The following is a 13325-nucleotide window of genomic DNA, read 5'->3' on the forward strand; positions in this document are numbered from 1 at the left end:
GGCTGCTTTGGCTATCAATCAGAAATTAAAAACAAAACAATCCATCCATCTTAAGAAACACATGATAAGGATATTTACATGGCTGTTCTTGCAAAAGGTTTGATTCCCCAACAGCAATGTCTAATCTGTCCAGTTAACACAGGAAGGAATGACAAAAAGAGGTCAGAGGCAAAAATCAAGGGTGTGATGCTTTTTGAACAGGTCACTGCCAGTGATTTCTAAACCTCCAAGCAGCAATTCAGAATATCTAGTTTGCCTACTTTCATTTTAAAACAGATTTAAAAAAAAAAAAATTCTACATATTCAAGTTGTTACAAATTGGCTATAATTCCTTTTGAAAAACTGGAAAAATATGACATCAACCTTCCAAGCAAATATCCTCCATCACACAGTTGTTATACTTTATTATTTTGGTTTTTTAAGCCATTTCATTAACTCCAGTTTCTTCATAATACCATATCATCAGTGTCAACTACCACCTCTACTGAACATTTAATAGTACTCTGCATTCATTAACAAGGCCCAATCTTAAAGCCAGGGAATCAGTATTGAAGTAACACATTACCAGCAGAGGAGACATATTCTAAGACAACAGCAGGATATCCTGATTCTTTGTTAGTAGGGCAACAGGAAGCCGAAATCTCTGGACATTTAAGAGTGATCTGAAGACAAGCTTCAAATAGCCCAGCTTGTGCTTTTATCTTGCATAGTATTTTTTGAGGAAATACTGAGGCAACACAAGCCTAAGAAACAGAAACAGATAATATGAAGCCTTGCTAACAATACATTCAGGCATAGCAAAATAATAATGTTCACATTTCAAAAGTATGAAGGGATCACTGGTAACCCCAGGCGAGAGTTTTTAAGACAAATATTTTCACATCACAAAAATTAGACCTAGAGCACTTTTTCAAACCTTTAATTCTCAGTTATGAAAACTATTTTTCAGTACTTATGACCCAGGTTCTGTGGGAGGCATTTTGCGTATATTATACTTAACAATTGAAGAAGACTGTCACAGTAGATCTCATTACTCTTTGAGGCCATGACAAATTTAGTGAGTTGCTCCAAGTCACATGTCAAAGGTATATACTACCAATATCATTTATCACTGTTGGTGTTGACTTCAATCAGTTTGGCTGAGGTTAGTGTTTGTCAGATTTCTCCACTACAAAATTACTGTTTTTTCCCTCTTTCCATATTTCTATACTCCGTAGAAGGAAGTTGCTATCAGCAGCCCACACACAAGGAGCCCGGAATTATTCTCCTACTCCTTGAGGGTGGAACATCTACTTAAATTATTTGGAGTTATTTCGTATGGGAAATTTGTCTCTTCTCCATTTTTTATCAGTCCAATCATTTATTTAATAGAGTATGGACTCGTAGACATTTATTTTATACTTTGGGTTAAATCCAATACAATTTTATTTTGTTGCTCAAATTGTCCCAGCTTTGGCTATTAGGAATTCTTAGTTGCCCTATGTCCTCTTAATATACTCGCATTAATGTGGAGTAGTTTTTTTATTGTTCTCTTCCTTACTTTCTGCAAGATAGTCTAGCTACTGCAAAATGCTCCAGGATCATTATACCCCCGTCCCAGAATCAGCCATTTTTCTAAGGAATTTCTATTCCTTTACTGGAGACTGATAATAGAAACCAAGATCTAGGCCCTAGGTGTGTTCTTTGCTACTCAGAGTGTCCCTTCTTTTTACCTATATACACATATTTCTGTATGTAACCATCTGTATTTATATTAAGCTGAACATGAGTTCATACTGAGGTCTCCCGACTCTAGCCCATTAACAGTGAATCATTCTAGTGAGAAACCTGGTTCCTACCATTTTTGCCATCCATTTACTTGTTTAATCTCAGTACACATCCACAACAATATCAGAATTGTTAACCGTTGGGCAACAACCTGATCAACTAGAGTACAGTGTCTAGACACAATTCCTTTTCTCTTTAATCTTACTAATTTCAGTTATTTCCAAAGTTGCTTAGTTTAGCTACCTTTCCGCCTACTTCCTTCAGTGAGGTTGCTTCATACATCTAATAGATTAAGATACTCTTGTAGCACTCTACTTTCTTAAGATTCCCTCCAAACTCCTAAATGATTTTTTTCATTTACATATAGTAAGTTTCACTCTTTGTGCTGACTTTTGACAACTACTTAATGTCCTATCACACAGAATAGCTTCACAGCCCTAAAACATAAAGGAAAAGGAAAATACATAATGAAATTACTTTTACATTTTTATCTATAGACCCAAACAACTGCTCTTTGTACAGAAGAAACTTCACTTGCATATAGAGATTTCAGAAAAGATACATATATATTATATTTGATGCATTAAATACATAATTCTTTATAATAACTAATATTAAGTTCTTGCCATATGCCAGCCTCTGTTCTAAGTGCTTCACAACAATGGTATAAAATTAGAACTGTTATTATTCGTATTTTATAAATGATGGAATTGAAGCCCAGAGAATTACGTTTTTAGCTCAAGTTTACACAGCTAGTAGTAAAGTTGATATTTAATGAAAAATATATACACACGTATATATATATATTTTTTTTTAATTTTTATTTATTTATGATAGTAACAGAGGGAGAGAGAGAGAGGCAGAGACACAGGCAGAGGGAGAAGCAGGCTCCATGCACCGAGAGCCCGACATGGGATTCGATCCGGGGTCCCCAGGATCGCGCCCTGGGCCAAAGGCAGGCGCCAAACCACGGCGCCACCCAGGGATCCCCACACGTATGTATATATATAACTACACATGTGTCCCATATGGTTATATAATTTAGAATTGTATGTGTATGTATATTAGATTAACTTTAAAAATTAAAAATTTTTAATAATCATGTCCTCAACTTCTTATGTGAATCATAAGAATTGTGATTGGCCTTTGACCTGTTTTTGGCTTCAGCCAAAGGAGGAAATGAGAAAAGGAATCTACTCATGGACAGAACCTAGTATGTCCCCACATTTAAGGCTTACCTCAGCTAGTTTCATTTTTACAGAGTAAGGGTAAAATCAAAGACTGCTATTATATTGCATCCTACTTTACTAGCTTAACAAGGAAGGTAAAAGATAAGATTATTCTAAAACCTAAGTTGATCAACACTTGCTTCCCCGCTGGAGATGAGCAGAGCTTCCTAATGTGGAGGGACACATTGGAAGTGATGACATTGGTAAGGGCTGCTATTGGCTGGGAGGCAACATACCCCAGGACCCTTGCCACCCTAGCTCTGCCTAATACGTTAATTGACACAAAGTTAGTTTAACCTGCTTTCACCCCTTGCATATATATATGGCAACTGATGTTTTTAAAAAAATTTTCAAATGTGGGGGACACCTGGGTGGCTCAGTGGCTAAGCCTTTGCCTTTGGCTCAGGTCGTGATCCCAGAATCCTGGGATTGAGTCCCACATTGGGCTCCCCACAGGGAGCCTGCTTCTCCCTCTGTCTGTGTCTCTGTGTCTCTCATGAATAAATAAATTAAATATTTAAATTTTTTTTTAAAAATTTCAAATGTAAGCCTATTAGTAATAGATGTAACACTATTAAATTGAAAAATATTAGATATATGCCCCTTAATATTGGCTGTGGAATAAAATGAATAGGAGCCTGAGAAGATTTACACTGTGGTCCTGTCTTTACTAGTAAATAGGGTTAATCCTTGGAAATGCAAATCCATCATTTGTTGAGCTTAATGTCTTTTTCTGTAAAGTTAGGAGGTTAAACATATAATTAAATTAACACTAATATTCTAATATACTGTGTACACAGTGTTATTTGAAGCTTTGGGCAATCCTATGGCTCAAGATCAAATGCTCTCTAAGGTTTTTTCAAGTTTAAAACTGGTACTTATAGCAAATAAGTTGCAGTTCATTTTTCTATCACTTTCCTTCAACAAACATATTCATCATCACCTTTTTCAAAAACCTTGCTACAGAGCAGACACATACTCTGCTGTGAACTGTTATGTGAATGGTAATGAACTCCTTGAATTACCACCTTTCCACTTAAAATGAGACACCTCCTACCTTATCACAGCCATGTGTGTAAATATCCACGAACAGAGAAATCAGCAAACACGTCGAGAAAAGTTCTGGTCTATAAAAAACAAAGCAAGTAGGCAAAGAAAGAGAATGTGAAATCAGGCTATTTATTCTTGAAATCTATAGGATATTCAACTAATTTGGATGGATAAGATTTATCTTGTTCACTAAATCAGCAAAATGCAAAGGGCTTCACATTTGATTTTTAAAAATAGATGTCCTTTTTAGGTTTTCCTGTTGCTGGGGAAGTGTTCTTTCTGTTGCTAACAGAGCTAAATGTTCTGCTTTGAATGGGAAATGTTTGTTTTTATTGGGAGGAGTAGCAGAAGGATGAATGAAGGAATCCATTTTTTTTTTTAAACTGTGTTTCTGTAAGTGAGATGTCTGCCTTCTGGGTAAAGGCATATGATTGGTTATTTACCAGAGAATCCTTTAATAGGATCATGAAATTTGTCTATTTGTTTACATGTTATTTTATTCACTAAAGCTTAAATGGGTTAACTATTCAAATTGTAAAGATCACAGGGCTGTAGAATTAATATTGAAACATTTATTACCTCTGAACCCTCAGTGGTTAGAAGGTACAAAGAAGAAATTTATCATTTTTACATTTTTTGCCTGGTATAATTTAGCTTCCAAAAAAGGGGTAAGGGAAGAAATAGATGAGATCTGGCTTTCTCTTCAAATCTTAGGATCATATAATTAAAATACCAACCATCTTGCTCTTCACCTTTATATATTATTGTTTGCACTCTTTGGGGCAGGAAACTAGTGGAGGAAATATCACAGGCAAGCAAATATGTATAAAATATTACCTTAGTATATACAGTGCTTAAAGCTGCATGGAAAAAAAATGGCCATTCTGGCTATCCTCAGCTTAAGAATTATAGAATTATTTTTAATGTAATTTTGTTAACCCAAAATTAAGTTCTATATTATCAGTATCTTAATTGTGTTGTAATACTCTGTGAAAGACTGTTGATTTCCTAAACAAGAGCTTTTACTTTGTTTCAGCTGTGTCTGATTAATTCATCAAATGTATTCTTCATGCCAGAAATTTTGGTTTCACTGAAACTCTATGATGTGAAAATGTAATTGAGTTTCTGTCTTCCAAATTTTATTTTTGTCTTTAGAAGCAAGTTGTTAATCTATGAACCATTAGCTTTTGAGAAAGGGAATATTTCATAATATCTCTCTAAATCATTCTATGGCTGTATTGACCTACTCATTTCATTTTCCTCTGGGCATTGAGAAAGATTACAAATCCTGCCTATGTAGGTGGGGTCATGTAACTAGCTCAGGTCAATGGAATGTGGCAATCCTCCTCTTTCTCCACTTTCGGAGGTGCCCTTGGGTGCTGTTTGAGATAACAAACACTTGAGATGGAAGGAACCATACAAGAGAACCCATCTACTAGATCAAAAAAGAAAAAGATGTTTGGACTTTGCATGACTGACAAGTTCTTTTACAGTTGTGGGTTGTTGTTGCCACACCTAGCAATACATATCCCAAATAAAACACTTTGTAACTACTTACTGATAGTAGAAAGTATGTAACCGAAGAAATTCTCTCTCTCTTCTGCCCCTCTGCTTCCAGAATGCAGGGACTGTTTTAAGTGTTGGTACTTAAGTCAATCCTTAATAGTTACACCAGATTTTAGGGAGGACTACTTCATCAAATCATGACCTGGGAATTACAGATTGAATGGCCACACACATACATACACACGCACACAGATTTCTGGGAGAGAGGTGCAAAGGCTGAAGACTGAAGACTCTGCCCCATCTTTCTGGTCTACTCAGAAAAGAAAACCATGAAAGTTCATGGAAGAGGAAAAAGAGTGAATAAGAGACAGGCATGAACCAGAATGAAGGACAAGCTGCTCTTAAAGAACGGAGTCTTTCCAGGGAGTTCTAGTAGCCATTATCCAAGGATGTGGAGAATTGGGAACTAGGAGGTAATAAAGCCAGCTGTTTGACTCAGGAATTGCATCAAAGAATGACTGGTTGATTGGACTATGGGGCAAGTTTTGCCTGGAGATGTCTTCAGGCACTCACTCCTCACCCTGATGGAAAGAGTCTCCCACACTGTAAATTCACTCGGGAACAGAGGGACTAATTGTTACTACACAGCGCCTCTGTGCCAGGTGCATTATGTACCTTGTTACCTTTATACTTCATGGTAGGTATTGTTAGCCCCAATTTTAAAATGAGGAGATTGAGTCTCAGAAGTTTGTTGAATTTGCCTCAGGGTTCTCTGCTAATAAATAGCATGTCAGTTTGAGTCTAGACTTTTCTGACTTGAAATTTACTTTTCTACTACCCACAAACTCAGCCTCAGAACCAGGAGTTAATATATGCTTTGAATGTCCAGTGAAAACCTGCCTCTTTTTCTCAAGCATCTTCCATTTTTTTGTAGTCTAAATCTCATGAGAATCTCTTGAAATAAACTATAATTAATCTAACAATAACTTGTTTTTCCAGTTTACCCACTCCCCCCAACATAAGAGATAAAGGTGTGAACCCTAAGAGTTTTATCTGATTTATTCTGTTAAATTGTCAAAATCTAACCATGGTCTAGTCGAATGTAAACACAGTATACCTCTCCTGATAGTAAAAGCCAGTTTCACAGATTTATTGAATTTTTCTCATTGATTGACATGCATTATACATTCAGCTAATCTCTCCAAGCCCACTTGAGGCCTCTTCATCACTGACAACATTTAACTTTTATGTCTGCCTCCTTCCTATTGACCTCTGCCTCATACCATGCTTATCCTATAACCTAAGAGTATCCAACCTATTTCTTTCACTCTGCCTCCCTTTCCATGTACAATGCCAGATTTGAGCTGTGTCAAGTCTGTTCTCCATTTTTCACCCTCAGAGTCCTATGCTTTTCTGTTTTTTAGACAAGTTACATCCCCTCTCTTCATGTGTGTCTGACATTGGCAAATCTATCATTAATCAACTCTTCCTCTGTCTCCTTAGGCTAATCTCTAGTTGCTAACGAATCCTCATGATCACAGGCTCTCTCTGAGCTTTCTGGAACTGAAAGGGATGACCTGTGATCTGTAAGCACCAGTTAGAACAAACCACAAGGCACAAATTGTGTACTAACTTCAACAGCAGGCCCATTTTGCTGAAGTACGCGGACATTTAGAAGATAAGACCAGAGTTGATTTGCAAAGTCCCATTTTTGATGGTGCAGATGGCAAATGTAAGTTTATCTTCAGTCACTTCTGATTTTTTTCCTAGGCTATCTTTCCCTTATCTTTTTATCTTTCCCTTATTTACTAGTCTCATTTATTATCCCTTTTCTTTTGAACCGATTCCTTAGAAATGTGTTTGGAATACTGTATCTCATATAATCATATGCCTTGCTTTGCTTATTTTAAGAAATACACTAAAATTTAAAATGTACGCTAAAACTAGTAGATTTTTACAATAACACAATGTTTAAAAGTAACAAGTCTGTACTCAACATCAAAGACAAAATAATTACCAAATGACACAATTGCTCTCTAGCTTTCAACTTAACTTATTTAACAATTACTCTCATTTATCTATTTCATTTATTATTTTTTTTCATTTATTATTTTAAAGCACATGACAGTTCTCAGTTGCCAGAAATCTAATAAGCAGACACCTTTGTATTCAATGCTAAATACATAAAAACTAAAGTAAAATACCGAAAGTGTTTCTCACTGTTATTTTCCTTCATTCCTATATTTTGGCCAAATTATATTCTCTGGAAGATAGCAGTAAAACTGAGATAAACAGTATATTCCTAGTGTTCATTGTCCCATATTGGGTAGTATCGTTTTTAGATTATTAGAGTAAGAAAGAAATCCTCATACAGTTTATAATGTGATTAAATGGAAGTGAGATTTTAATCACACATATCAATGAAGGAGCAGAAAAGTTTTGCGGAGATTCTGCTTTGGCTCCTTTTCTAACTAAAATATAAAGCTTATGGAAATTACACTTTTTGTAAGTGTGATAAAATAAGCTCTCAATCACTGGCCGTAATAAAAGAGAAAATGAATTTTAAAAATCTGAAATGGCGAATAATCTAAAACTTGTCAAACTATAAAGTAAAGCCATTCAACTTTGAGCATGTCTCATACTGGATATCCACCCAGCTATATTTACTGTGTATATTCTTTTAGAGAAATCATAGTGATGCCAAAGCAGAACCTTAATTTTATATATTAGTTTTCCATTTTACAGTCACATCAAGTTATTATTTCTTACCTATCTCTTTCTCCATGAAAATCTTGCAAACCATCAGTAGTGGTGTGCTAGAGCTGATTCAAACTGACTTATGAGCTAGGGCACTTGTCAAAATTCTTGGAATTTTAGGCAATTTTTGAACATAATCAGTAAAAATTAAAGTATATACATAAATTATATATAAAACAAAAGTCATAAATACTCAAAAATGTTTGCTTCCTAATTGTTTTACTATTTTTTACTATTATCTTGTTTTCAAGGTCATTTATACTTATTCTGTGGCAAAAATACTATAGAATAGTGTGCTATTTCACATCTTTCAATTCTTTGTTCAGTGATATCCCAGAAATAGCTTAAAACCAGCTGTGAAGGTAGTATTTATACCAGGGAAATTGGTAAATATTACAAAATCAAGACCTGGGTTATTGTTTTGCTGATTTTCTAGAGTTAAGGAAGTGATCAAGAACATGTTAATAATGCATATTATTAGGTGTGATGACCAACTGTTATTGTGAATAACACACACACACACACACACAAATTAAGGAACTATTCTTGTATTATTCATAAACAGTTCAGCAAAGAAGTTGCTCATACTATAGACAAATGAAATTCTGACATCTTCACCAGCATTTATTCATCAAACACTTGTCTGTCAATTGCAATCACAGTTTAGCTAGGGTACAAGAATTCAACAAAAATCAACAAAAGCATTAAAAGAGAATTTACTGGCTATATACAAATCATAACAATATTAATATTGTATCATTTTTAACAAATCGTGTGCCACTCGTCTTTTTATATCAGCAAAATATGTGATAAATGTATACGCATCTATAAATACATGCATACCTTTTTTTCCCCAAAAAGCCAGTTTATCAGCTTGCCACTGTCCAGCACTGACACTCTCTGACCTCCTTCATACAGTCTCAGTTTACCCATTGATTGCCAGCTTATTTCTCTTCTCCAGATTCTTTTTTTGTTGTTTTTTTTTTTAAGATTTTATTTATTTATTCATGAGACACACACACACACACACACACACACACACACACACACACACAGAGGGACAGAGACTTAGGCAGGGGGAGAAGCAGGCTTCATGCAGGGAGCCTGACGTGGGATCATGCCCTGGGCTGAAGACGGCACTAAACCGCTGAGCTACCCAGGCTGCCCTCTTCTCCAGATTCTTGATGCAAGGACCCAAGAATGTTGGTTATATTGTTTAAGGTGATCCGTCCTCTTTCTTTTACTTACAGACTCTGCCTCCCTTGCCACAGAAGTGGCCATGGAACTTGCACTTAATTGATTTGAGTAGCAGTGATTAGTGAATTTACAAGCAACAAAAGCAGAGATAGAGTCCCTTTCTGGCTTTGATACTATGAATCCTCAGGATTGGTGTTTTTCCTGGGGTTACTAAGCAAAATCTGCTGGTAGGTATGTTCTCTACCACATAAAGAAGGTGTTTCTGCAGAGCAAGAGAAAATGAGATTACTTTGTCAAGAGAAGCAGAGGCAAGCAGAGATGATCAGCAGAAATAATATGTTCTGGTGATGTCAAATTTCCAGATCCAGTTCTTCCTATAGGCATTACTTTCTACAGCCATTTCATTTATGTGAATTATCAATATCTTCCTAGATACATGTACCGATACGTTTATCTTTACTTTAAGATAATATAAACTGATTTTCTCTTTACTTGTAATATTAGAGTCCTGACTAATACAAATCCCTGTGTGTTAATGGACAGGCTTTGTCAAGTCTGCAAACTGCCTGAAATTGTATGTAAAATTTTGTATTTGTGTTTAAGTGCATCCCCCTCCACCCCAGAATAAAGTTTATAGCTTGCCTCAAATTCAAAAAAAGACCTATAAGCCCAAAAAAACTGACTTAAGTTAATGTGAATCAAAATAAGCTAAATAAATAGCTTGCTGTGTCAGAATTTGCTCAGAATATACCACACCAAGGTGATTACATTCATCTGAGTATGGATTGGAGTCTATCTTTGCCTGATATTTTTAACCTAGATTTTAAGGCTTTCTAGGGGCTTTAACCAAAGACACTTATTTTTCATCTAATTCCTCACTTGTTACTTTCTTCACAAACTAGCCTATTTGTATATGTGTGATATTGTTAGCATATTTCTCAAGAGAGTAAAATGAGAGGCACTTGTTATTCACTTGAGTTGTGAAACATCAAGGAAGATGAACATCTGATAAGAAACCAGTATCTATATTCTGTACAAACCTTTAAGCATGATTTTTACCTACCTTTAGAAATAACTTTCAGGGAAATAATATTGTACATTAAATTCAAATTTGATAAATATATCTCAGATGTTTTAAGATTCTTTTCAAAAAGAATTCTGGGTTTAAGAAGCCAGTGAAATTAAGTTATAGAGCAGAAAGAATCTTTATTGAGGTAAATTAAAACTGGACTCAATATAAATGAGAAAACAGTAAAATATAAGAAATCCATCTTGTTCTCTTGTGATGCTAGCTATCATAGGTAAAATAATTGTATTTGATTAAGAAGCAAAATAAAGTGTTCCCAATACTATGCATTCAATACCTTTACTTCAGAAAAAGCTAAAGCAATTTCATAGGATGATTTTTGTCTAAAAAAGTAATTTATTGCTTGGATAAGCATGACACAGAGACTGTTCAGGACCTACTTACCTAAGTGAAGCAATATTAGCCTTTGTAAGAGTTTTGGTTTGTACCTATTGCACTCAGAGAAATTATTTAAATATCATTTAAAATATAGTGGACACAATAAAGTAATATAGTCAAGATTTCTTTAAAAATAAATTTGGTTTGAAAATTAAAATGTGGTACACTGAAGTTTCTAAAAACTGAAAACATTCGTCATCAGAGCCAGTAGACAACATTATAAATATCCTGTCAAGGCTGAAGTGGAATAATGTTTAAGGCTGATACTGAAAACAACTAGACTAAGATATCAGGTTATTTGGTAAGTCTAGTAATGAGAGCTTAGGAGCTAAAGCTATCAAATTAACTGGCCTACTTTAAGAAAAAAATTACTATATTTAAATCTTATTTTTAGATGAAATTTAGTGTTGCTTCTCTAAGTCATATTAATCATTAAGTTACCAACTGAGAATGATTACTCAATGCAGAGAAAGAAATTCTATCCTTAGTTCTAATGCTAAATTGGGTTATATCTATTTATTTTTTTATAAATTTATTTTTTATTGGTGTTCAATTTGCCAACATATAGAATAATACCCAGTGCTCATCCCATCAAGTGCCCCCCCTCAGTGCCCGTCACCCATTCACCCCCACCCCCCACTCACCTCCCCTTTCACAACCTCTAGTTCGTTTCCCAGAGTTAGGAGTCTCTCATGTTCTGTCTCCCTTTCTGATATTTTCCACTCATTTTTCTCCTTTCCCATTTATTCCCTTTCACTACTTTCACTATTTTTTATATTCCCCAAATGAATGAGACCATATAATTGTCCTTCTCCGACTGACTTACTTCACTCAGCATAATACCCTCCAGTTCTATCCACGTCAAAGCAAATGGTGGGTATTTGTCGTTTCTAATGGCTGAGTAATATTCCATTGTATACATAAACCACATCTTCTTTATCCATTCATCTTTCGATGGACACCGAGGCTCCTTCCACAGTTTGGCTATTGTGGACATTGCTGCTATAAACATCGGGGTGCAGGTGTCCTGGCGTTTCACTGCATCTGTATCTTTGGGGTAAATCCCCAGCAGTGCAATTGCTGGGTCGTAGGGCAGATCTATTTTTAACTATTTGAGGAATTTCCATCTATTTAATGGGTAGTTGAGCTGGTCTTTAAGGCTATTTCACATTCTTGAAGTCTATAATTGTTTTCACAAATACTTCTTAGGCTCTTGGCTATACTATTAAATAGCCCAACATGTGTACAAATAGATTGATAGATAAGCAGGACACAGAAAGCTTTGAAGGCCCTGATCACCAAACAGAAACAATATTTTGCTACTCTGTAATATACTGCTAAAAGAAAGGTTTGGGTACAATAAGATTAATGGATTGGTCCCTGCGTGTTGCTGAGCACGGAACTCAGATTTTCCTCACAGTTCATTATAGAAGTGCAGATTCACATGGATGTAGGTGTTCAGCTCCAAGAATAAAAAGTTAGACAAAAAAAAAATCTGTTTTGGGATAAGAAATATGTGACTCATACTCTTTATCATCTATTTATTGATATTATTTATGTGTTCCATAAGATGCCTCACCATGGCATTAAAAGTAGTAACTTTTCCCAAACTAAACAATAATCATGAGCAATTCCCCCAAAAAGTATGGGTCTCAGAGTTGGTTTGGTGTAGGTAGAGAATATTTAAAATCTTAGTGTAAACCTCTTAGCAAAAGTAAGAGTATTTATTTGCTCTTAAAAACATTTGTATTTGCATAATTTTGTCTAACATACAGCTGATTGGTCTCTGATGACAAAATAATTATGAAAACACCAGGAATTGACAAGTGAATTAGATTGCTTGCCGTAATCAATATTACTACACTTTGAAAATAGAATGTGGGGTGAGGGAGCAGAGCAGGAAATTTAGAATCTCTGTAAACATATTTTTTTCAGTCAATCACTATTGATAAAAGTCAATTTTGGGAACGCCTGGGTGGCTCAGTGGTTGAGCATCTGCCTTTGGCTCAGAACGTGATCCCAGTCCCAGGATCGAGTCCCACATCGGGCTCCCCGTGAGGAGCCTGCTTCTCCCTGTCTGTGTCTCTGCCTCTCTCTTTATGTCTTAAATAAATAAATAAATAAATAAATAAATAAATAAATAAATTCTTTTTAAAAAGTCAATTTTGGATTACCTTAAAAATAAAAAATTAGTAGGATGCAATTTTGTAAAACTTGACATTAAATATTTTATTAACTCTCTAGATAAAGATAACTTTAAGGAAAGATACCAGTGATGGAACACTTTCTATAATGTAATAATTATATTGTATGCAATCATTGGTTTGTAGGTCTTTCTTCTCTACTAAATAGAG

The 13325-nt window shown here is 35.1% G+C and overlaps 1 long non-coding RNA gene across 2 annotated transcripts; it reads left to right on the forward strand.

Moving 5' to 3' along the window:
- Window positions 1-2711: 2711 nt before the first annotated feature.
- On the forward strand, window positions 2712-10004 carry LOC102153939. 2 transcript variants are annotated; one of them, XR_005369504.1, is made up of 4 exons: window positions 2712-2762; window positions 5083-6214; window positions 7056-7284; window positions 9560-10004. It is a non-coding gene; the product is annotated as an uncharacterized LOC102153939 (long non-coding RNA). The 2 variants fall into 2 exon arrangements; XR_005369503.1 differs by lacking the exon at window positions 2712-2762 and having other exon boundaries at window positions 2793-6214.
- The last annotated feature ends 3321 nt before the right edge of the window (window positions 10005-13325 follow it).

This window comes from Canis lupus, chromosome 14 (genome assembly GCF_011100685.1).
Source record: "Canis lupus familiaris isolate Mischka breed German Shepherd chromosome 14, alternate assembly UU_Cfam_GSD_1.0, whole genome shotgun sequence".
NCBI lineage: Eukaryota > Metazoa > Chordata > Mammalia > Carnivora > Canidae > Canis > Canis lupus.